The sequence below is a fragment of the Rhipicephalus microplus genome, chromosome X (assembly GCF_043290135.1).
Source record: "Rhipicephalus microplus isolate Deutch F79 chromosome X, USDA_Rmic, whole genome shotgun sequence".
Classification (NCBI taxonomy): domain Eukaryota; kingdom Metazoa; phylum Arthropoda; class Arachnida; order Ixodida; family Ixodidae; genus Rhipicephalus; species Rhipicephalus microplus.
In genome coordinates this window covers 489,226,831-489,250,950 of record NC_134710.1, presented here as the reverse complement: position 1 = coordinate 489,250,950, position 24,120 = coordinate 489,226,831, and the positions used below count along the sequence as shown (strand labels likewise).

General features: G+C 42.3%; 1 long non-coding RNA gene across 2 annotated transcripts in view; it reads left to right on the top strand.

The window, feature by feature from the left end:
- Positions 1 to 23,801, top strand: part of LOC142775057 (uncharacterized) — a 39,327-nt gene extending 15,526 nt beyond the window's left edge. Inside the window, exons 3-5 of one of the 2 annotated variants that reach the window (XR_012886657.1) lie at positions 21,833 to 21,911; positions 22,106 to 22,166; positions 23,498 to 23,801. This is a non-coding gene — a long non-coding RNA (uncharacterized LOC142775057). The remainder of the gene's footprint in view (positions 1 to 21,832; positions 21,912 to 22,105; positions 22,167 to 23,497) is intronic. The other variant, XR_012886658.1, reaches the window with a different exon arrangement.
- Positions 23,802 to 24,120: the final 319 nt, after the last annotated feature.

Below are 24,120 nucleotides of genomic sequence, written 5' to 3'. Positions count from 1 at the left end.
GCGTTGGAAAGTCTGGTGAAAATATAACCACGCCAACCAAGTAGCACAGGCATGTTTTCCACTTCAGGCCACGCAAAAGATTGTCCATCATTCGCTCCAATGTTGCAGACGCGTTGCAAAGAACAAAGAGCATGGCACATTTCAGGAAAGCCATAAGGTGTGACAAAGAACATCTTAGGTTGATCTTCAGGCGCCAGAGGGACTTGCCGGTAGCCACTCCGTAAGTCAATAGACGAGAAGAACTCCGCACCCTGGAGGCAGTCAAGAGCATCGTCGATTCTCGGTATAGGGTAAACGTCCTTTCGAGGTATTTTATTAAGACGACGGTAGTCAGCACACCAGCGAATTGACCCGCCCTTCTTAACGAGAACGACTGAAGATGCCCAGGGGCTATACTGAAGGCTGGATGACGCTACCCTTGAGCATGTCAGCTACTTGGTCATCGATAACCTCGCGCTTTGCTGCAGACACCCGATATGGTCTCTGACGAAGTGGTGCATTGGTATCCGTGTTGATGCGGTGACACACAGCTGATATGCGGCCGAGGGAAAATGCTGGCAGTCAAGGGAATAACAGAACTTGTTCAGGAGTCGTAGGAGCTGAGCACGTTGCAAAACAGTTAAAGTGTCGGCAATGCAGCTGCTCAGTACGTCAGGCTAGTATACTGCGACGAAAAGGTACAAGTCACTCCGGTGACTTCGTGTTCGGTGGGAGGACCAGTCAGCATGTCAATAATTGCAGATGGATCGAGACTTTAAACACGCCCGACGCACTCGCGCCGAAGTAGTGTTACAGGACATTGAAACAGGTTCGAGATGAGGAGGCTGCTGACGCCTTGATAAAGTTCTAGAAGGGCATAAGGTGGGGTGAACACTTGCAACGAACAAAAAGGACAGATGGCGTGAAAAGGGCACTCGACTCGGTGAGTGAGTTGCAAGACACTGTGGGAAGGGCGAAAGAGTGCGGAGGTATGGTGACGTCCTAAGCCACAAATAGTTTGTCCCCGGTTTCAAGGTCATCATAAAATGGAGCACCACCAAATATTTCAAATGCCACCTCAGCGCAAGAGCAGTCGATGACGGCCTTATTAGCGGAGAGAAAGTCCCAACTCAAAATGAGGTCATGAGAGCAGAAACCTAACACTAGCTATACGGCTACATAGATGAAGCTATCAATCGCAATGCGAGCACTACAGGCAACACCCGGCGTGACGTGCTCTGTGCTGGCTGTACGAAGCGATATACTTGCTAGTGGCGTCATAACTTTGTTGAGCAAGTGGCAGAGTTTGGCACTAATCACTGAAACCACTGCACCAGTGTCGACAAGAGCGAGTGTAGCGATGCCGTCCACATATACATCGAGAACATTCGTCCGTGAAGACAGAGGCCTTGGTCTTTTCGCGGGTGATGCAGTTCATGCCTCTGGAACTGCGGCAATCAGTTTTCCCGCTCCGGCGATGAAGGACGACAACGTATTAGTGGTGGCCAGCGCAGTCGAGGCGTTGGCGAGCGGCGCTTAACAGGAGGGCGGTAGTCAGCGTACGATGACATCTAGTCGGGGTGCTGAGAGCCTGTGAACGAAGGGCGTGGTGGCACATAAGGAGCAGGTTCAAATCACTGCTGGTAGGTCTAGTGATAGGGACGTGCCGATGGCAATATCGCGATATGAGGCCAGGAGGGCCGCAGGCAAAGCATATTGGCCGATTGTCGAGTGTATGTCATGGTACACTACTATGGATGGACCTTGGCTGAGCGAACCGAGGAGTGGGTCGTAGCAGCACGGCTGATGGTAGTGACGTGAAAGTCTCAATAGGGGGTCGAGCGGCAGCTTCAGTATAGCTTGTAGGTGCGTTCACCTCGGCACAAGCCACGGGGGATGGCAACCGTGAAGTGTCACGTTCAGATGGCAGAGCCACGCAAACTTGCCCCTGGATGACCTGCCAAATATTTGCTGGCAGAGGTTATGATGGTTGACTGGTTGTTGTTGAACGAGCGACCTCAGTTCGAACAAACTCCTTGATCTGCCATAGCAGCGACTGAAGGTCAGAAGTAATAGTCAAGCTTGAGAGAGTGTCATCCGGAAAGTTAGGGCGTTGCATGCGAAGACGCTATTGTCGGAGCACGTCGAAACTCTCACACAGCTCCATGAGCTCAGAACCAGTCACAGCGTTCTTCGAGAGCAGCATTTGAAAGGCGTCATCGGAAATGCCTTTCATGATATGTCGCACCTTGTCAGTTTCCACCATCATCGGGTCGACACGCCGGCAGAGTTCGAGAATGTCTTCCATGTAGCTGGTGAATGTCTTACCAGTTTGTTGGGACCGGCTTCGTAGGCGTTGTTCTGCGCGAACTTTGCGCACAGCAGGGTTTTCAAAAACATCTGCTATGCAACTTTTGAAGGTAATCTAAGTAGAGTAATCCGCCTCGCGGTTTCTGTAACCCAGCTAGGCAACATCAGTTAAGTGAAACATCACGGTACCAAGCTTCGTGGGATTGTCCCATTTGTCAGTAACACTGGCTCGTTCATTGAATTTTAGTGAATCCTCAACGTCTTTCTCGTCAGTGCCACGGAAGGTTTCAGGTTCTCGCAAGAGCTGGGTACAGGAACAGCCCTTGAGTGGCAAAGCCGGTGCGGTTGTGAAGACAGCGTCGTAAGGCATGACGGACGGCAGCTTACGCTACGGAGTTCCCGAGCCGGGGAAAACTGAAGCACTCTCCACCAAAACGTATTGTAAATGCAAGCTCAAAAGCGGTAGCACTGTCGGTGCAGAAGCAGCAAGAGCTGGCCGGGTATACGGCAGCTTCGCAGAAGCAACCAGTCAACCTTAACTCGCACCTCGCGCCAACGTGTCAATGTCGCTCCAGTAGCGGGCATTCCTCTCCACTACAATTAGAATAAAATTAACCAAATGTGTAAGGCCATTCCCCCCAGATGTAGAGTAGTATAGCTTACACACCATAAAAATAGGAAGCTGTGTAAAGCCACCTCTCCCCTGAAGTAACGAAGCATCGCTTATACAGCATGAAAAGCAAATGTGGAAAGCCTCTTTTCTCCCCAGAAGAAGAGCAATACTGCTTATACAGCATAAAAATAACCAAATTTCTAAAGCCTTCTCACTGTAGGGTAATAGTAACATTTTTATACAGCACAAAAAGAAGCTAATGTGTAAAACCTCTTTCCCCCAAGAGTAAAGTCACTCTAATAGCATAAGATCAGCAAAAATGCACAGCTTTAGGAGTACTGTAATATTCTTCATTAGAATAAAATTAAGCAAATGTGTAAAGCCACTACCCAGAGGTGTAAAGTAGTATCGCTTTTACAGCATAAAAATAAGAAAATGTGTAAAGCCTCCTCTCCCCTGGAGTTAAGTAGCATCGCCTATACAGCATGAAAAGCAAATGTGGAAAGCCTCTTCCCTCCCCGAAAGTAGAGTACTATCGCTTCTACAGCATAAAAATAAGCAAACGTCTAACGCTTCCTTACCGCAGGTGTAAAGTATTAACGCTTATATAGCATAAAAAGCTAATGTATAGAGCCTCCTACGTCGCGAGGACTAGAATAATCACGTATTGAACATCACGTAAGTATTCGTGCATTCAGTTTAACGCCTATTTTCTCCCAGGTGTAAAGTACTATCGCTTATATAGCATAAAAATATATAAAATCTCCTCCGTCCCTATGATTAGAATGTTATCACTTTTATGCATAATCAAAAGAAAATGCATGTCTCCTCCCTCCCTGGAGTAAAGTAGTATCGCTTACATATCATAAAAAAATTTATAAAGCCCTCTCCGTCTTTAGGAGTAAAATAATATCACTTATATTGCATAAACATAAACAATTCTGTAATGCATCTTCCCTCCATGGTGTGAAGCACTATAAAATTAAAATGTGTGAAGCATCTCCGTTCTTAGGATTAGAATAATATCACTCATATAGACTAAACATAAGTGAATCTGTAAAGTCTCTTGCCTCCCAGAGGTAAAGTGCAAGTGGTTATATCACACAAAAACCAAACGTGTAACATCTCCTCCGTCGATCTCCAGGTGTAAATAATCGCTTATAGAGCATAAGCTTAAGCAAGTGTGTAACGCCTTGTTTCTTCCAGCAATAGAGTACTATCGCTTATAAAGCATAAAAAGTGAATGTGGAAAGCCTCTTTTGCTCCTAATATCAGAAGGATATCGCTTATTTATCAGAATTATAGGCAAATTGGCAAAGGCCTCTGCCTACCACGTTTAAAGTAGTATCACTTATATAGCATAAAAATAAAATCTGTAAAGCCTCCTCACTCCCCAGCAGTAAAGTAATAGCATTTATATAGCATAAAGAAGATGATTAAAAGAGAACACCGACCAAAAAAACTTTTTGAAGAAAAGATGTTTTGCCATGCATTCGAAAGCCTTTTTTAAAATGAAGATTAACACTAAAAATACGAATGATAAAAGTTTAAGTGAGGGACGGAAGCACCGCGCATAGCACGCGGGAAGGTTTCCAGCATTACAATTTAGCGTGTGTTCAGCAGAATTGTATTTCGAGGGTCTCCTGATGCAGGCGTCATATACGCGACATTCTAACTCTCAACGATGTAGGGGTATGTTTTGGGTGAGTTGTCGTTTTTTTGTCACAATTGATATTGATTATGGTGCACTGAAAGATCTTCGCGGTGTGCTAATTCTAATCCGGTACTGGAATGATGTGCTGCGCTATCTCAGTATTACGGCATCACCTGAGAAGTGAATGTAAACAACGCTGCCATCATTCGGCGTCAATTTACCTGTGTGCTGTTGATATGTAATTGTCACCGCTTTTTTAACATTCATGTCATTCACGAGCAAAACACGCATGGTTGATGAGCTCACGCTATGTAGCGTTGCGAGTGGTGCGCGGCTTGCTGTCGAATTATAAATGTGATGGCTGAGAAATTGAAACGTAATAACGTCGGTGAGGACTGGGCATCGGCTGTAGACTGTAGCAAGTACAGCGTTTCAAATTCTTTATTGTTGCGTTTTCAGTGCTGCACAGACATGCTTTGTTTATCAAAACATTTAGCCGCTTCTTAAAAACACTTCCGTGAATTCCACACAGTGGCTTCTATTTCAAGTTTGGCTGCTAAATTCCAAGTCTAGTAAAGTCTTGGCTTAGCTTACAGAAGCAGTCGGCGACCACATCCCCAACTTAGCTCGTTTGTACCGATGCTAGGAATCTTAAATTTTCTATTGCTCATTGGAAGAGCAAGCTTTATCGATAAATAAGTATGCATACAAGCTGGCACTGTAGATGCTTCAAGCGTTAAATTTCAGAAAGACCTTCTTGAACTAAAAAGACATTCTGAACTGCTTGATTGATTTGACAGGTTCTGTGACACAGCGGTATTTAATTAATTTTTACGCATGTGGCGTTTCTAACAGACGCCATGGGATGGAACTACAAGTGCGAAAACAGATATGCAAGAAGGAATGAATGCCTTCGCTATTCCATCGTCAGGAAATCAATAAATGAGTGTTACGCTTCTTGAGAAAAGCCTTCAACATCTTGTAGCTATGGAGGCACTCTCGACCGCTGTCCGTAATGCTGTTGCACTTCCTGGTGTTGACTGGACCGCATGCATTCAAATAAAACAGTGCACACTTTATTGCCTCTTTTAGAACGCCGAAAAAGCACCCTATCTTCTGTATTCAACAAACAAAGTTGTTGAATTCATGTGTATGCACGATGCTGCAGAATTGACGCCAATCGCTCAAGAAACTTTGTTGTTTCTATCAACTTTTTTGTTTTTCTGTCATTAGACAGACATTTTTCCCGAACGATAAAACCATTCGTGTTCTGAACAATAAGAAGCGAGCAATCTTGACACAGTGAGGCAGCATATACAGGAACGTTTATACTTACATTCACTCAAAAAGCATATGAATGTGCTCGAACCACGAGTGCAGAAAAATATTTCAGGCCACTTTAGATTTTCACGAGTGCCATCATCGAATAGTTGCTTGCGAAACACTTAACTCGGAAATAATGAAAAATCTTGCTGATTTGACTAGCAAGGCCAAACGTGAAGCTTCCAGAAGTGCCTACATGTATCGATTCTGTAACGTTTACTCTGCTATGTACTTCGTTTGGTATACTTGTAAGCTTATGTGACTGGTGATTCAGTAGCCGCGTGTTTGAATCCGATGCGTTTGGTGTGAATCTTCTTTATTGCTGAATTTACTTCTCTGTAGTCAATTTATGCGCGATGGCTGATCAATTGTATCTGTAAACCTCTAAAATTTTCGGAACTGTACCAGGAACTCTATTACATAGTTGTTTCTTTTTTTCAATCTAGAAGGAGCAGCTGTAAGTTCTTTCAGGGGTAACAGTTCGTATTTACGCAGTTACCCAGGGAAAAGGAGAAATAAATCAGTTCCTACAATAAAGGGAGAACATCTACACCATGTTTTGTACCTCAGAACTACTGAGAAATGACAGTTGATTCCCTAAAGGTTACTCGCCGAATTGACGTAAAACCGACACATTTACGGCTTACAGTGTAGTAATAAAGTACAGGAAGCAAAAAATAATAAAACTCATGGTTGATCTTTTTGTTATAGGAATTGCTGTAACGCAAAAGCGATACGCGTTTTCACCGAGGTAATTTGGCGTTTATGGTGTGTTTTTTCGCCACAGGGGTGAAGGAATGAATGCTACAGCAACAAAATATATGTCACGCATTGAACAGCTGGCAACTAAAAACTTGCAGTGCACACCTGAAATATAAAAAAGGCATGAAATGAGCATACACAGGACAAACGCGGAGAACCAACTTTCGCAGCTCTGTCCTCAAAATGCGCTGGTCAAACAGAAAGAAAGGCGCACGAAACGAATGCAAAGGGATACAGAGGACCAGCACGAACAACTGTCGCAGTTGTTTCTTCATGTGTGAGCAGCCCGCTTCTTTTGTAAACGTGGCCACCGCAGCCAGCGAAGTGGCATTCATGCTATATTTGACCATTGTAATTTCGAAGCAAACTTGTGGTGGAAGAACGAGACGTACAAAGCACCACAATCACGAGGTAAGCACGCGCGAATAATTGACCACGCCCTGGGGAAGTGCGCCTCCGTCGCAACGCAAGGGGCGACAACCTTTGGAACAAGCCCTCCTGAAGTCCCTCGCACCCTTCGCGCCATCTCACTAGTGAGGACGAAAGCAGGCTGAAATGGCCAAGCTCTGAGGATAGCCAACGTTTAACGCTGTATATAAATAGGTCGAGCGCCATTAGCGAAGTGAATGCTGTACGCTCTGTGGCCCAGTTGTTTCGCGCTGGGTGCTGTGGAGTGAGTTGACGTAGGGTTGTTGTCCGGTGACTGAACTTGTTCTTAGTTTTTTTGCTTTGAAATCTATTAGTTAATATTTTATAACATCATATCCGTCACGTCAGCTGAGCCATGGTTCACCCTGGAAAAAACATTTTCCTGTTAGAAAAGTGTACGTATGTAATATTTCACCATCACTGGTTCTCGCACAAAAAGTCGACGTTTTCCCCCAAGGGCGAATAAATGCATAGAACAGCAACAAATTAAATTATCACTCGTTGCAAATTGATAGCTGTGGAGCAATGCTGAAGCACAAACGACGCTTGAAGAGAACACACATGACGAGCACGAGTTTTCAACTGCCACAGCTTGACATTCGCACCATGCTACTCAAAAACACAAAAAAGTGTGCTCAGAAAAAAATGCACTGGGTACTGTTACGCCTGGGAGTCCACACCAAACATCAATGCCTCTGCAAAGGCAATCTGTGTCAAGGCCAGCAATCAAGCCCACCTCACGCGATCAATTCAACGATCTCATCAAGTGGTGGCGCCGGTCTGTCACGCAACGCACAGTGACCTCCCTCAGCCCACGAACCCGATGAAGCAATTGGCGCCTTCCAGTCTGGCGAGTCTAACGCAATGCCTGGCCACATTTCTCGTCCTTGGGTGCAACCACGCGCAGCGGCGGGTCCCCGTTGGAGTATTCTGATATCACGACCAGCGGCGTTTCTAATTGTACGTTGGGGACTCAAAGATTCACCCGGTGCTTACAAAAAAGCCAAGCGGCGCGTCACGAGCAGTTGACCTATGTGTCAGAGAAGCCTCTCGTTGGTTCGAGCCCCTTTCGCTGTCAGCACTGCCGGTGCCCTTGGCAGAGGCGAGTTTCGTGGCGCCTTTCGTTACCTCATCAGCGGAACGCTTCGTAACAGTGGATGGCAGCTGCGGGATCAGCCGGCGTCAGCAACATCGATGCGGTGAGTGCCTGATGTTTGCCCCTCAGTTCACCAGACTACTCCAGCACAGGTTATAGTAGTTTAGACCAGGTCTGTGTGAAGCATTGGTTAGTGAGGTGTGATCGTTTGATGCCAAGTCAGAGCACTTTGAAACCAAAGTTAATGCAGAGGGCGTAAACATGGCATTGTTAAAACTTTCTTGCGCGTCTTGTTAGATGACTTATAGATGGTACGACAAGTAGACTCTTGACAGGGACAAACACCAAGAGGCTAGTGTGAACGATGGAGAACCTCAAAGTGAAGGAACTCATCAAATTTCTTGAGGAACTTGTCCTTACTTTTTGTCCATGTGAAACGAAGGCAAGCGATTATTGAGATCATGAAAGCTAAAGGAGTATCGGCTGAAGAAGTCGATGAGGCCTGGGCGGATATCAAAGCACGCCGCGAGGAGGCTGAAAGGCGATAAGTAGAAGATCGCGAACGCAAAGAAGCTGAGAGCGAGAACGCCATGAGGATGCCGAGAGGCAGGAGCGCCTTGAGTTTACACGAACAGAATTGGCAATCCTACAGTGTTCGCAGGCGCCTAGCGTAGCTTTTGCGACAGTTCAGGTCACCGGTCAGAGAATTCGCGACCAACTGCTACCGTTCATAGTAGGCGAGGACATGGTGAAGTATCTCGTCAAGTTCGAACACGTCTGTGAGCAAAATGCTTTGGAGCAGTCTCTTTGGGTGCAGAACCTGTTAGCTCTTCCCAGCGGAGTGTCCAACGTGATAACGGGCGTGTCGAGGGAAACGCTTCAGAGCTATGACGAGGTTAAAGAAGGGCTCTTCAGACGTTATAGGTTGTCACCCGAGGCTTTCAGGCAAAGGTTCCGGTATGCTAAAAAGGGTAATGAGTCACATGTGAACTTCGCGTTTCGTCTTATAGCCGATTTAATTGAATGAAGGGTGAAGGTGTTTATGACGATTGCGATAAAGTGGTAGAGTGCATTGCGTTGGAGCAATTCAACCGCTGCATCGAGGAGAATGTTAAGCTTTGGCTTCAGGACAAACTTGGCGAAGTACAGCTGAACAAGGCAGCAGAGGTCACTGAGAAGTATTACACTCGCCGAAAGTGGCATAGCAGGGCAGTTCGCATTGAAAAGGATGAAAGAAAAAAATGACTTTTCAAAGACACCTGATGATTGGAAACCCACTCCGCACGGTAATTTCAGGAGGGACCCGTCTCATACGAAGGACACTCTTACAAAATTGTATATATTGACTTATATAAAATCGCCACATATGGCTACATCAGGAGTTATGCATATCAGCCTTTATATAGAAAGCCCCATATATGGGCCTTATATAGCCTATATTGCCAATTTTTGATGTAGCTATACATGGGCTTTATACAACCTGATATACCTAATTCCTTATATACCCATACATCTGTGTTGCTGGATATGGACATACATGGCCATCATCTATATATGGCTGTATATGTGTGCATCCGTATAAGGTTAAACATGGCCTTATATGGATACCTTTATACTTATCTATACAGATGATTCATCTATATGAGTTCAGCTTGTGATGCCGGCAAAAATTATAGCCGCACAAATCATTTTGCAGCTAGAAATATATATGTTTGTTGAAAAGTCTGCATGCAGTCTCCATTGTCTCCAAAACAAATTCAGTACATATCCCCTCAACATTCTTGTTCAATTCGGTTATCCTCATAATATCTCGAGATATTCTCAAAAAAAATAATTCCTAGAAATGTAACTTGGCAACATATTTGAAGTTTGTGGTGGGCACATGTCACTGTTAGTTCACTTTCCCTGAAGAGATACAATCTTTGTTCTTAAAATATTGCTTGTTTGTCGACACATTTATTGATTTATTTATTTCATTACCCAGAGCACCAATTGACATTACAGTGGGGGAGCGCTTACAAAAAGTAGAATACAAAAAATACATAGTCAGCCAAACAAATAATCAAAGTTGTCTCAATCGCAATCTGCCACAAAAATACATATGTAAGTAAAAATGTTACACAGGCTAAAAATGCAGCAAACATGGAATAAAAAAATAGTTTGAGACAGTAGAGGCAATGCTAAAAGCAAGTTGGTTTTGTTGTCTGATTCTTTTGGTGAAAATCATTTTGAAATACGTCAGTCTTGCAAGCTATTTTTCTTATCACGCACCTATGGTCAACACTGTCTGAGACATTATATGGTGCACGTAAATACTCCGCTTTCTCGATTTTAACTTGAAAATAATAAATAGCGTACAAGAACCCAACTTGAGCTTCGTAAGCAAAGTTTTCACAGTGTGTTTATTGAAAACTTTTCTGGCGTGCCAATGGAGCGTCCTAGTAAGTCAAAACGAAATATTGACTTGATGTTCACCGTATGAACTTTGTGTGCATCGAATAACCTAGATGAGTTGATAATCAATATTTAAGGAGTTCGGTCAAAAGCGATTGATATGCAAGCTTGTCATGTACAAGTACTGTGATTAAGAATGGCCTATAGCGTGACTCCTAAAACTGGTGTATAAAGGTCTCTGTGCGTGCGGAAAGAGGCTTTTAGCGATATTTCTTGCCAACCGGACACTCAAAATGTATTTTAAAACGTAACCCACTTTCCGTTCTGCCAATAATGCATCATTACCGTAATAGCGGTAAAGAGCTCGTTCAGCAGAAATTGCGGCGTAGGCGTCAGTGGCTCTCAGCGAAAAATTGTCTTGTTCATGACCGAAAATTGAGAGAATTCAAATAAAACACATATTAAAATTTTCGCGTTTCAATGATGATCAAAATCATGCAGGTCATTTGCATGACGAGCACATGCTCCACCACAAAGCTATGCATCTGCTTGGGAATAAAGTATTACCAACATCCTCCGGTTAAAAATGCAAGGAAAATTATTGTCATGCTTAATGAATAAACGCATCCTGCATACAGGTTCCACAAGACAACATTTATTATCGCAGCAACTTTGCATGGTACAAGCGTGCATTGTCATCAGACATCACAACACCTTATTACCAACAAGACTTCGTGGTCTAAAGACAGCCAGTCATTACAAAACGTACACATGTTACTGCGCGTATTCTCTCACGACTGCGTAGTGGGTGCATGAACTTCTAAAACATTTTAAACACATAATATTGAGAAGCACGGTCTTCTCGGTGAGTTGGTAATGGATCCTAAGTTGCGCGAAAAAAGTTTGAAGCGCAAAAGGAAGACACCTGGAGACAGCGCACACTAACAACTGAAACTTTATTGGAGGAAGGAGACATATGTATGCGGTTACAAGAATATGTAAGGTGAAAAAAATGATTAGATTAGCAGACATCTAATCATTTTTTTCACCGTGTGGACATCATGTGGTGTACGGCACTGCACTGTTGTGCGGGAAGTATTATTTTGGATTCAATATTATAATTGTGAATCACAAAGTTACTGTAAATGGACGACCATTCTCTAACCAATCATCACATTGTAGAGAGTGCGGCTGTGCGCCCTTGTTTGATGATACGGTAGTTAAAGCTAGATTCAGGGTCACGGTAGCTCGGGAAAGTGAAGAGGCGTATTTCATAAACAAAGCTGGTGATTCATGTGTCGCCTAACTTTCGGTTATGTCGCTTGCCACTGAAGTGGCTTTTATGGAAGCGCATCATTAATACAATCTGTCTGCTCATTTAATCATTTTCTTTCACCGCAAGTGTTCTCGATACGGCATACATATGTCTCTTTTCTCACAAAGTTTAAGTTGCCAGAGTGTGCAGTGTCCAGGCGTTTTTGGAAGCTTTTGTATTTAAACTTTTTTGATCAACTATGCAATACCAATATTGCTCATGCTTTAAACTATGCTACCTTTTTTTACATAAAATTCAGCCAATTGCGAAACATTTATTGAGACACTTTCAACTTTCTCAATTACACAGTACTATTCCACAATTAAAATTGTTCAAGTAGCATCCTGCAATAAAAAGTACACACTGAGTGTTTTATTTACGCACTAGAAACAGGATATTGCTATCGGGTTCAACTCCGAAAAACGGAGCTTAATGGCCCCCCAGTTTTTTCACACAGTAGCTAGTGGTAATGCATCAGATCAGTTTATTTGTGGGCTTGCGTAAAACTATCTGCAGTGATCACGGATTAAAACTTGACATCACATTATTTTGTGTAACTATGTATGCGGGTATCAGCACTTCCTGAAGATAACCACACGATGTTGCGACATCAGTAACGATAATGTTGCCTGTGATGTACGCATTCCAGTCAGATTTACGTTTATGTCACCCGAATTGTAGAAAGTCGAGACAAAATTATGCGCTATTCTTAAGGTTTTCTGTTGCGATCTGTGAGCATTGCACCCTGCTTTGAAGAACCAAACTAGCAGAAAAAGTTTCACTGCGTGTGGTTATGAAAACACACGTAAATATAAAATAAGGGAAACGTAGAAGAAAAACAAATTCAAATGCTAAACAAATTCAAACGTGGGCTCATAAATCTCATGACACCCTTGGAGTTGAAGATATGCAACTGTTTTTATTTGTAATTGCGCAAGTTGTAATTTAACCTTGGTAATTCCTCAAGCGCTAAAATGCGAAAAACATAAAACAAGTATATATTCACATCAATATATTTGTGAAAAGTACAATAGCATGAAACCTATATTTTCCTGGTGCAGAGCTTTCGATTAAATAGAGCTCTGTGTGGAAGAAATAAAAAATAAAGTGTTTTCGTATCACTTCAACGGAACAGCCTCATGACATAACCACGATTAGAATGAAGTTATTTACTTAGCAAGCCTTCAGTGCGCTATATTTTCTGATTCATCATAATATTTATTGACAACTTGCGAAGGTAATGAAAATGATGAACCCACCTTAACATTTAACTGAGACTTGTCTTTCAAGGAGCCTGTTAATCCTGATAACCTAATCACACCTTAAGGCCAACACGTTCATTCGTACTGCTTTGGGAGAACTTTTTAAGGAACGCTTGCCCGCAAGCATGGGTGCCTATTCTTTTTTCGCACGAAAAGTTGACGATCGCCAATCCAGCGGCGTACACACGCACATGCACACAAAAACACTTCCACGTCCGTCCACAATATCGCCACATACAGTGAAGTAGATTCCTGAGAGCTGCCTGATTATCTTGTGTAAATTGGAGCCGTAGTTGAACACGAAATAAGAGCAAGAGGAATGAACAGTGACAAACTCGATCAGCACTGCACCCATGGCTCCGGCGAGCAAAAAAGCAAGAATGGCGCTGATGGATACAGTGCAGGCTTGACAATGAAACATACATTACTCCTTGAGATCATTGATTTACGCTCTTTTCACTGGAACTAAAGTTTTTTGAGCTTATTAGCGAACGACGATTCATTTTTTAACAACTATTGACGCAATATACACAACCGTGCGGAAGGCTTCCTAAAAGGCGGAAAAGAGAAGGCTCTGGCATGTGCAAATCTACGTTAGGACAAGGCAGCCCTCAGTGATAAAATGACTGCAGACATTAAAAAAAACATGCCGAATCAAGAAAGTGGACGTTAAAGAGACTCGGTATTTTGTAAAGGATAGAGTGTTGGAAGCTGGCAGGTACATGCAATGGTTGATTCTCTTTGGATAACTTACGCGGAGTTTGAAATTTATTACAACCCAGAAGAGCAGAATATTTCTCCCTGAACTACCTTGTAAAGTAATAACAGCTCAGTGCAATTTTGTCGACCGTTAAGTCTTGTAAAAGTAATATTTGAGCAGTGTTACATAGTTCTAGTGAAAAAATGCGGGTAAATGCTTATGAAGTTTTCCAGGACTCACTCACTGGCGTTACTGCTGGATTTAGCAAGGCCATTCCAGATCAGATATGCATATTTACTCAAGTTGTGCACGACATATCGTGGTGTGCGATTTGTAGAAGGCTGTCGGTTAACCGGATTCTCGAGAGATAATCTGCCAAAAGGGAGAGAACGGAGGCCTCGCATGGCAGCACATTTAATGCAAGTAGAAAAAATTCAGCATGCTATCAAAAAGAACACCAAGATCACTGACATTATAAACCTTACATAACGACACAGTATTGACAGCGTGTGGAATTGAAACGTTGGACGTTTGGCAAAATATAATAATAATAATAATAATAATAATAATAATAATAATAATAATAATAATAATAATAATAATAATAATAATAATACGCTCATATCATTCTAAGATGGCAGAAAATATATGACCACAATGAAAGAAATGCTAGTGTCCGGGTGCCCACAAATCTTCACACGCGAGTGTGTAATTGGGCAGTTTGGTTGGTATGCACCAGCATACATATTTTGTAGGTAAATGCACCACAGTGTTGGTGTGGAAAGGATATGTTCGCAAGCAGTTTTAATTATTACGCGCCTGCACAGCAAGGGGCTGTTTACATAATGTAGAGCTTGCTTAGGCATCACGCCAGCCCGCAAAAATGTGTCATACTAATTGTATTCGCAAGGCGATGTTTAAGCTAACCCTGATGAGGCACGTGCGTATTAGTGACTTTCACCAAGTAATTACACACCCACACAAAATAGAATTTTTTTAAAATTTGGCAGACTACGTTAAATGTTGCTATAAAGCTTCAGCATTTCAATACAGGGTTCAAATAATGCGTATCACGTGTGAGTTAGTTGCACCTTTTTAACGTATTTGTGCATGACGTGAGATTTATTTGACGCTTCAAACATTACAACAAATCATTGTTTACCTGTGCAATCAGAAAATTTTCGATAAATTTATTATGTGCACAGCCAAGAACATAATACGTAGGCAAAGGAAATGGAAGATATATTTTTGCAATAAATTAGTACAACTTCCATCTCGATTTTAACCATAATAGTGACTGCAAGTTGCATTCACCTAAGTTCTTTTTTTATATAAAAATACTCTCTTGAACATTGCACTGCGCATGCAATTATTGTAAATGGACGCTGAAAGCAATCGCAGCTGAGCAGTCAACAGGATTAATTGAACTCTTGTTATATGAAGGGATCATATAGCCATCAAAACCTTCAAATAATCTGCAAATTTCACCACTGATGGGGAAGCTGAAAATGCATTAAAAATACTGTTTCTTTCTGCCACTCCAAACAATGCATTAATGTGAACAATATAGGTTGCGAGCATTTCTTTTTTACGTAGTACTATATAGGATTGCTTTATATTAATAGTGAGGCTCGGGAGCTTCAATATGTTTTGTGACCTTACACGAATCCTTCCTTGCAAAACATGTCTGCTCTCGTATACATTATTTACGTCGTAATAATTGCAACCTATTGTTTCAAACCTAAATGGCATGAAAAATTCACAATGTAAATTACACGAGTGCATGCATAGTTGAAACTATCACGTACACAATGCTGACTTGAAATATTGTTTTTTTTGCATGGCAGAAACAACATATAACTATTACTCTTGTTTTTGTAGAAAATAAGCAAGTCTCCTTTGTGTACAAATTGTTATAAAGTACAATCCACATAAAGTATATGATCATGGTGCTGAATATTTACGTAGTTCATCCCATATAAGGGAGCACTTCCGCATATAAGGATCCATAAGATATCTTATAAATGGTGTGGCCGTGCCTTATAAGGCCAGATTTCACTCCTTATATGGGCCAACCGCATCATATATGGCTGTATATAACCCTATACTAGAACTGACTCCACCAGAAATACATCCATATATGGTAAATGGAAGCTACATATGCTGATATATATGCCTATATGTGGCTTTATATGCTGACTTATATGCTTATACGGGACCACATATAACCTGTATAAGTGTCATATATGGTATTTCCGTAAGGAACTGTAGGGGAAGTGCAAACGGAAGCGGAGAAATCGAGTGACTTTCCTAAGCAACGCACTAATACGACACGAGCGTTTGAATCACGGAAGCCGCTAATCTGCTACAACTGAAAAAGGAAGTGCACATCGCGATAAACTGTAATCAAAAGTTTGCTTTATAACTATAAAAAAAAGTTTGCTTCATAACTATAAAAAAGCGTTCCAACACCAGTAATGGCATGAACCCACAACATTCTGGCTCACCGTGATAGGCGCCAGGCGCTCTACCTACTAGGCCAATTGGTTTTGCGCATACGCCTTATATCTAGCACACAAATCTAACTCTCACACAGTGGTGTCGGGGGGTGGGGCTGGGCGGTGCTAGAGTAACTGCTTGTGATTTCTACGGGATCAGAGTAGTGCAACTGTTTTCTAACGCCACCAGACTGCCAGCAACTATGCATTGTGGAGAAGCTGACGCTGAGGCTAATTTTCGCTTTTCACATCCGCCGCTGCATTCGCGTGAATCATCGCCAGTCAAGTTCAAAGTGGATGTTGCTGGTCTTGCCACCTTTTCTGAATGCAGTTTTTAGATGCGTGCGGGTGACTGCGGATCAGCTCTATGAACGCACCAGGTCTGCAGTTCTATACTAACACAGACATCGCCATGTGCCAATGACTGGGTAAACTGATCAAACATGTTTTACCAGTCTTACCAGCTGCTGAATGCTCGTTCGTTTGTAGTGTGCATGCTAAACGAAAACTGCACTGTTCTTTGATATGCATTCAGATCTGTTCAAACCGAGCCGGATCACCTACCTTCATGAAAAGCAAATATAATCATTTGCCACTGACGTATACTATAGCTACAAGGCTACGGTTGTTGAACTCGCTGAATTTTACAGCAAAAGCACTTATGAGATCACAAGGGCTGACTCCGGCATCGTAGATGTTTGCTGTCGCGGGTGTCCATAACCACTATCGCATGAAATTTTCGAAAAGAGAGAAAGACCTTTCACGCACCGCAGCAGAGTACTTTACCGCAAAGCTGCACTGAAACTGCGAGCTGAACTCTAAACTCACTTTATGTAGGCTAAATCTTGAGTAATGTTTCGCATTTACTTGTGTAATAAATTGCTTAAGAACAGTGAAGTAACAACCGTGCCTCACACAACGTTAATTAGGCAAAGAGTGCACCGTTAGCTCTTACCTACTTCAAAAGCCTCAGGAATAACTCTTCATTGATTTATATTTACCTAGACTAATCGGGTGATTTTATGTGCTGTCAAGGTCAGCGAATGTCGCATTTAACCGGGGCAACGTAAATACTGAGTTTTCCCGCTCGTTGTCCGGCCAAATGTTTGATATTTTGTGGGATGTGAATTTCGCAAGACCAAAACAGTGAATGTTCACTCTGCCCTTTTCGCCACACGCTGAACAAAAACGTCGTTTTTTACCACTATAATTAGCCAGCTCTTACGTTGCACACTGTTGGCAATCGGGAAGAAAAGCAGCCCTCAAGCACAGGGAAGAGCGCTTGTAAGATGTGAGCCTGGTATGTCAATATGGAACACAGCAGGCCTGTCCCCTGCGAAAACAAAGGACGATTTCGCCACCTGCGGTTGCTAGCCAGGCAAGATGGCAGATCTATGTGCTGCTCTGATCCCGTAGGGGCCATATACCGTTACTCTAGACGGCACTGGGTTGTGCTGCCATTTGTGAGTGGTGGAGTGAAGTACTGCATCATAGCTCCAACCAGCGTCAATGGGTAGCGATTTCGCGAAGACGCAGCTACGCCAGCGATGCATGACCGCCATCCAAATTTATGGCTAGCATAGGGCTGGACAGTGACTGCAGATCATTGGAAGACATCATTTTTTAGGCAGCATTAAAAGCAGCAGTATAAGGAATCGTACAGCCTTACTTGAGAGCGTCCACACAAGTGGAGCATTCCTTTTATGCAAATTTTCTCGGAATCTCATATATATATATATATATATATATATATATATATATATATATATATATATATATATATATATATATATATATCAGCCTCGTACGCGTTATTCGAAGGTCGTAGGTTAGATTCCTTTCTTTTCAGGGCAAGTTATTTCTTTACCCATATTTCTTTCTTCTTATTTACAATACACTCGTTCTAATAACTTCGCCCATATAATCCTTAGCAATATTGTCTGTTATATCTCAATAATATTATGTCAGAACACTGCAAAAACAAGCCCTTAGATCTACACTTCTTTCCCTTATATATATATATATATATATATATATATATATATATATATATATATATATATATATATATAAATATATATATATATATATATATATATATATATATATATATATATATATATCCTGATGAAGGCCAGACTCTAGGCCGAAACGTCGAAATAAACCACGTTGTGACCGCTCACGGACGATCTACTGGTCTATATATATATAAATATATATTTATATATACAGAAGAATAACTTCGGTTGCCGCAAGGTTATATATATGAAAGTAGATGCGCTTTCACATAACAACTGTTTATTGTGCCGGCGTTTCGACAGGAACCCTGTCTTTTTCAAGGCGTAATACTATTTACACATGTTCCGTGCCTTTTTATATCCTGTCGAGACAGGAGGGGAGGGGTCAATTGAGAGAGAGAGAAAAAAAAAGAAGAAACAGCGAAACGGGAAGACAAACATTAAATAAAATATAGAAAATCTAGGAGAAGAAGCAAGACCGACACGGCGTAATTAGAAAGGGGCAGCATTTCAACAGAGTAGGGCAGAGGTAGATGAGGAATGTCATCATTGTCAACAATACCTCCCCCGCACCCACACTTCCCCAAGTGGGCAGGGAGCCGCCGTTTTTGTATTTCACCTTTCCGTGTAGTCCGCTGGCGGCTCGTTCCTCTTTGAAGTTTATGACAAGTTAATGGGGAGGGCTTAAGCGCTTTAAGTGCATGCTGGTGGCGTCGGGAGGAGCGAAAAAGCCGGTGAATGAGGCACCGCCATCGATATTCATTATATACATTGGCTCCTTGTCAGTGAAGGAACAGAATGTGCGTTAAATTTAAAGAAGAAGAAAAAAAACCAGGGGGGGAGGGGGGAGACTGTACGACATCCGAGACAGTCACCACACAGTTGCGGCTCACTGGGAAGACATGCGCGCATGCACGAAAAAGTTAACGAAACCACCTAGCTGTCAGCTCCTTGTCAGTGAAGGAACAGAATGCGCGTTGCAACTTAAAGAAGAGAAAGAAAAAGAAAAAAAAGAAAAAAGAAGGGGGGGGGGGACCGTACGACATCCGGGACCACTTATCTGTGCGTTCCGGCTGTGCTTGATGAGGCAAATCATTTCTATGTTGTCAGATGCATAGGCCAAAAGCTTTGTTAGCGGGTAATATTATTGTCGTAATGAAACCGGACTGATTAGAGAGAAGCGTTTGCGTCTTTTAGCGGTCGTAACGCAGACAGAGTGCCTGGGTGTTCATTTATTCCGTATTTGATCGTGTTAAATTTGTAGATAAAATAAGATTCCTGTTGTTCCCGTTCTCTGATTGTTCGAAAGTTGTTTTCTAGTAGTGTAACCCTGATGTCATCAAAGCTGTGGTCTTTTAATGTGCAGTGTTTTGAAAGTGGAAGGCCTGGCAGAGATCGTACATGTGCCCGATGGTTGTTGAATCTAATTCTAAACGGAGTGTCTGTCTGGCCCACGTATTGCTTGTTACATATCCCACATTCCAGGAGGTATATGACATTGTCTGAGTCACAGTCTAGTGCACCTCTTATCCTGTGCTTAAAATCCGAGTGGGTGCTTTTCGCCACTGTCGTTGTCTGCATGTGTTTGCATACCCTGCATCTGCTTTTTCCGCAAGGGTGACACCCAATTTGAGGTTTCACACCTATCTTTGAATTTATCAAATGATTCTTTATATTTTTCGGCCTTCTGTATACAACACAAGTAGGAGAAGTGAAAATTTTGGATAGTCGCACGCTCTGTTCCAATATGTTAAAGTGTTTTCTTAGGACCTTGTTTATGTTCGGTGGGTTGCTCGTGAAAGTCAATAGCAAGTTTTTGTTGCGGTGTTGGTCGGCGTTTCTCTGGTGGTTGAGAAGAATCTGGCGGTCCAGATTTTCAGCTTTTTTGATGGCGTCATCGATGATAGCTGGCGGGTATTCTTGATTAAGGAGTACTTCGCGCATATGTGTGCTGTTTTTGTGGAAGTCTTCGGTGCGGGAGCAGATTCGTCGAAATCTGTGTGCTTGGGAATAGGGAATGCTGGTCTTGCAATGTCGCGGGTGGCAGCTTTTGAAGTGCAGGTATTGTTGCCTGTCTGTAGGTTTTCTGTATACGTTAGTTACCAACGCGCCATCGTCAGCTCAATTGAGTACATCAAGAAAGTTTATTTCAGTGTTAGAGTAGCTGTGTGTAAAATAAATGCTGGGGTGTACCTGGTTGAATGCCTGAATGAATTTGAAGAGCTCGTTTTCCGAATGTGTCCAAATTATGAATATATCATCTAGGTACCGTTTATAGAGTATTGGTTTGATATTACAAGATGAAAGAAAATTGGACTCTATGTGGTGCATGAATATGTTAGCGTAGTTTGGGGCCATTCTTGTACCCATTGCCGTATATATATATAATTATATATATATATATATATATATATATATATATATATATATATAAATATATATATATATATATATATTAATAATCATTCATTTATAGGAATTTTCGCATGCATACATAGGCCACATTCTTATAAAGACATATTAGGAATTGGTCATTTGCAAACGGCCGAAATGGCAGCAACGGCTGCTTTTAGTCCTGCAGACCGACTCTTACACCCAGAAAGAACCAAGTGGAGCAAGATAGCCGAGATGTTCAAAAACGGGGGAGCAACTGTATTAGTCTTAAGTTTGTAAGAGAGCAACGGAAGAAGGAACCATTGAAAACACTCCTCACGCAACGGTTACTCCTCTGAAGGACACCGCCCACAAATATGTATGCCGCCACACTGGCGGCATACATATGCACATTGGCGCAGGGTTGTAGCTGCTTTTATACTGGTACTTGTCTCTCATCGGCTTTATGTAACTTTAACGGTGGTGTTTCGGGGCCTTCGGCCGCATTTTGTAGAGCTCTAGAGTGTATGTAGACCAGTAAGTGAACAAATTTTTTTCGCATCACTACAGTGACATAGCCTGGCGGTGGCACACAGAATTTTTTAAGCCGGGCATAAGGAGCCCAATATGACGACTATATTTGCTTGCCTGGCCTCCAATTCAGATGAGCGGACTCCCCTTTCCGCACGCCTCCTAAAAAAATTTTGCCTGCGCCACTTGCTTCACCTCCACGCTGAGCGTATTATTTTATAAATGCACCATCAAACGATCACTTCATATATGGACTGAATAGTTTCTTTAGTTATGCAAAACCTTTGCAAAACTGAATATTGTGAAAGACAATCATAAATGTTGTAGGTTCACGTTTACGTTGTCATTATTCTGCATCATCGAATCTGTATGCGCTATGAAAGCTTGGCAAGCCGTTGGAGTCTTATTTTGACATCAATACTAATGGACCGAAATTTCGACAGCTTCAATAACGCCGTTTAGAATTGGCCGCATGCACTTAAATAGGCTGATTCTCTCTTGGCTGTTCTTCACCAGACTTGACTGCTACCAAATAAAACAATAATTGATGCATGTCCTTTACTACTTGTTTTCAGGTGTTTGAAACAAATTCAGTTATACTGCAGGAAATGATGCCCTCAATGATGTTAAAGTACAAAAGGCAAGTGTATTTTGGTAAGCGCTGACTTTTTGTACTACGTATATGAAAGCATCGCTTTTTGGGGGCAAACTGCGCATGTGTTCGCCAGAGAATAGTGTATCAAGAAATAGTGCTCGCGCTGGCACTGACAATTTGACATGGCTACGATGGCCCGTGTGTGTGCTTACGCTGTTACGGTAGAGATCAAATGTTTGTGTTTTCATTGCAGGGATTGCTGGTTGTACTAGAAAGGCAACTGTCAAGATTTCTTTACATTGGTGCTACTGGAAGTACGTTTTTCTTATTTACACGAGTTTTGGCGTGCACAAATCATAACACTTGGGCCTAGATTCACAAAGCTGTCCCTGCGCATGCCTTCGTAACAGCGTTTCATGACTCGCTTTTACCCTGTTTTCTGCACAAGTTTCGTGGGTTTAAAAGTCCCACTGCATGTTAACTTGTACCACCCTGAAAAATTCTAGTTTAAAGTTCTACAAGAGTGTGCTCATTTTTTTGAGCACCTCCTTGCTGTTCGAAGATCCTGAAGTGTTTCCGTCACTATAGGTGGCACTGCTTCTAATGTTCGTATTTCTATCACATTGACGAAGTATGCGATGGGGGCTTGAATGGTTGCACATCCTCAACAAATGTCTTTGTGACACATGTAGAAGGCAGTACAAAATAAATAGGCAGACATTCACACCGGTCGCAAACTTCAAATAATGCTGCTTTTAAACAAGGGTGCACTTATTTCAACTTTTCCGACAGAGCAGTAACCTGTTCGGCTGTAAAGCAACAAGACTTCGAACTTATAAAAGCTTGACATATTGTTGCACTCGGATGTATATGTATCGGCAAGCTATCTGTGACACTGTCGGACAAAGAATTAGACTATATGTGCATGTCTTGAGATATATTGTGTCGTTCATAGATCTCGCGGCTGTGACTCGTCTGCTGAGTGAATAAGTGCCCCCGAGTTTTCTGAATTTAAAGCATTGTTTGAAGGTAGCACTGTCTATATTTATTTGTGGCTAAGTTTTGTTCAGCCGTTTATGTCAGCTACAAGAAAACTTTCTAAAGATCATCATGTAGCTGCTGCAATAGTTGCTTTCCGGCAAGCTCTGCATGCTTGGCTTGTGCCTACAGGTATCGGACATTTGAATGCGCAGCAACGTATGATATAACAGCAGAATAGAGATTAACTGTGTGCACGAGCTAAATATCTATTTTAACATTAGCGGATGGTACGTGTTATTTGCCACGCACAAGATCTCGCTTAGAATGCCCATTGGTGAATGAAAACAGTCATGAAAATGTTCCTCAGATGTGTACAGGAAACAAGCTACTTTAACCTAGGGGTAGCTTTAACTGCCCCAAATATGCCTTTTTGAGGTTCGGCACATTTTCGGCCGAAATCTTGCTAACTGAGACACCATTTGAAGAGCGTCCACCCCTTCAGCATTTATATTGCTTGCCAAAAAACGTTTGGCAGAACCTATCATTTTTCCACATTTCATTTTGCAGTAGACATCCTAGTATGTAAACGATGATCCGGTGTGTGTCTCATTGCTATTTGTTGATTCTGGCGTGTTAAACCTCACACTTCTATTTTTTCTTGCAGCAATCCGATGCTTAACATATGCTTTCGGTTACGTTCCACTGCGCTAGCTTGATGAAAACACCAGTCGTGAGAAACTCGAGTCCTTCACAATTGGATCAGTTGCCCTTCTTTCTCCAATGATGACAAAGAGTGCTCTCTATCCTGGGAATTTAAGATAGTTTTTCCGTGGAAGACGCACAAAACCTTTATTGTACTATGCCGCTTGGTTAGTTTTGGCTGTAGTGTGGTGAAGTGTACTTCTTTGTTTGCTCACACGTCGCCTCAAAAAAAAAGGAAAACAAGAAATCATTTCTTTTCCTTTCAATATTGTCCACTTTTTGTGTTGGAAGCACCCAAGCAGTGCTCTGTCAAGGAGCTCTCGCCATGTGTTAAGTGTCTGACAAGCATACTCGAGCTAAATATTCATTTCACCAAGGAGTAACTAGAAGCATGTGCAGTTGACCCACCAAAAGCAACTGCGAACACACGGGAGTAACGGTAGAATAACCATCACTCTTAGGGAAGTAACGGGTGGAAGTAATGGTTGGTCCTCGGGGAGCAACTGGAGGAAGTAGCTGTTCATTCATCCTCCGAATGAGGAACTGAAAGAAGAGCAACGGTTCGTTCCTCTGCAGAGACTCCTT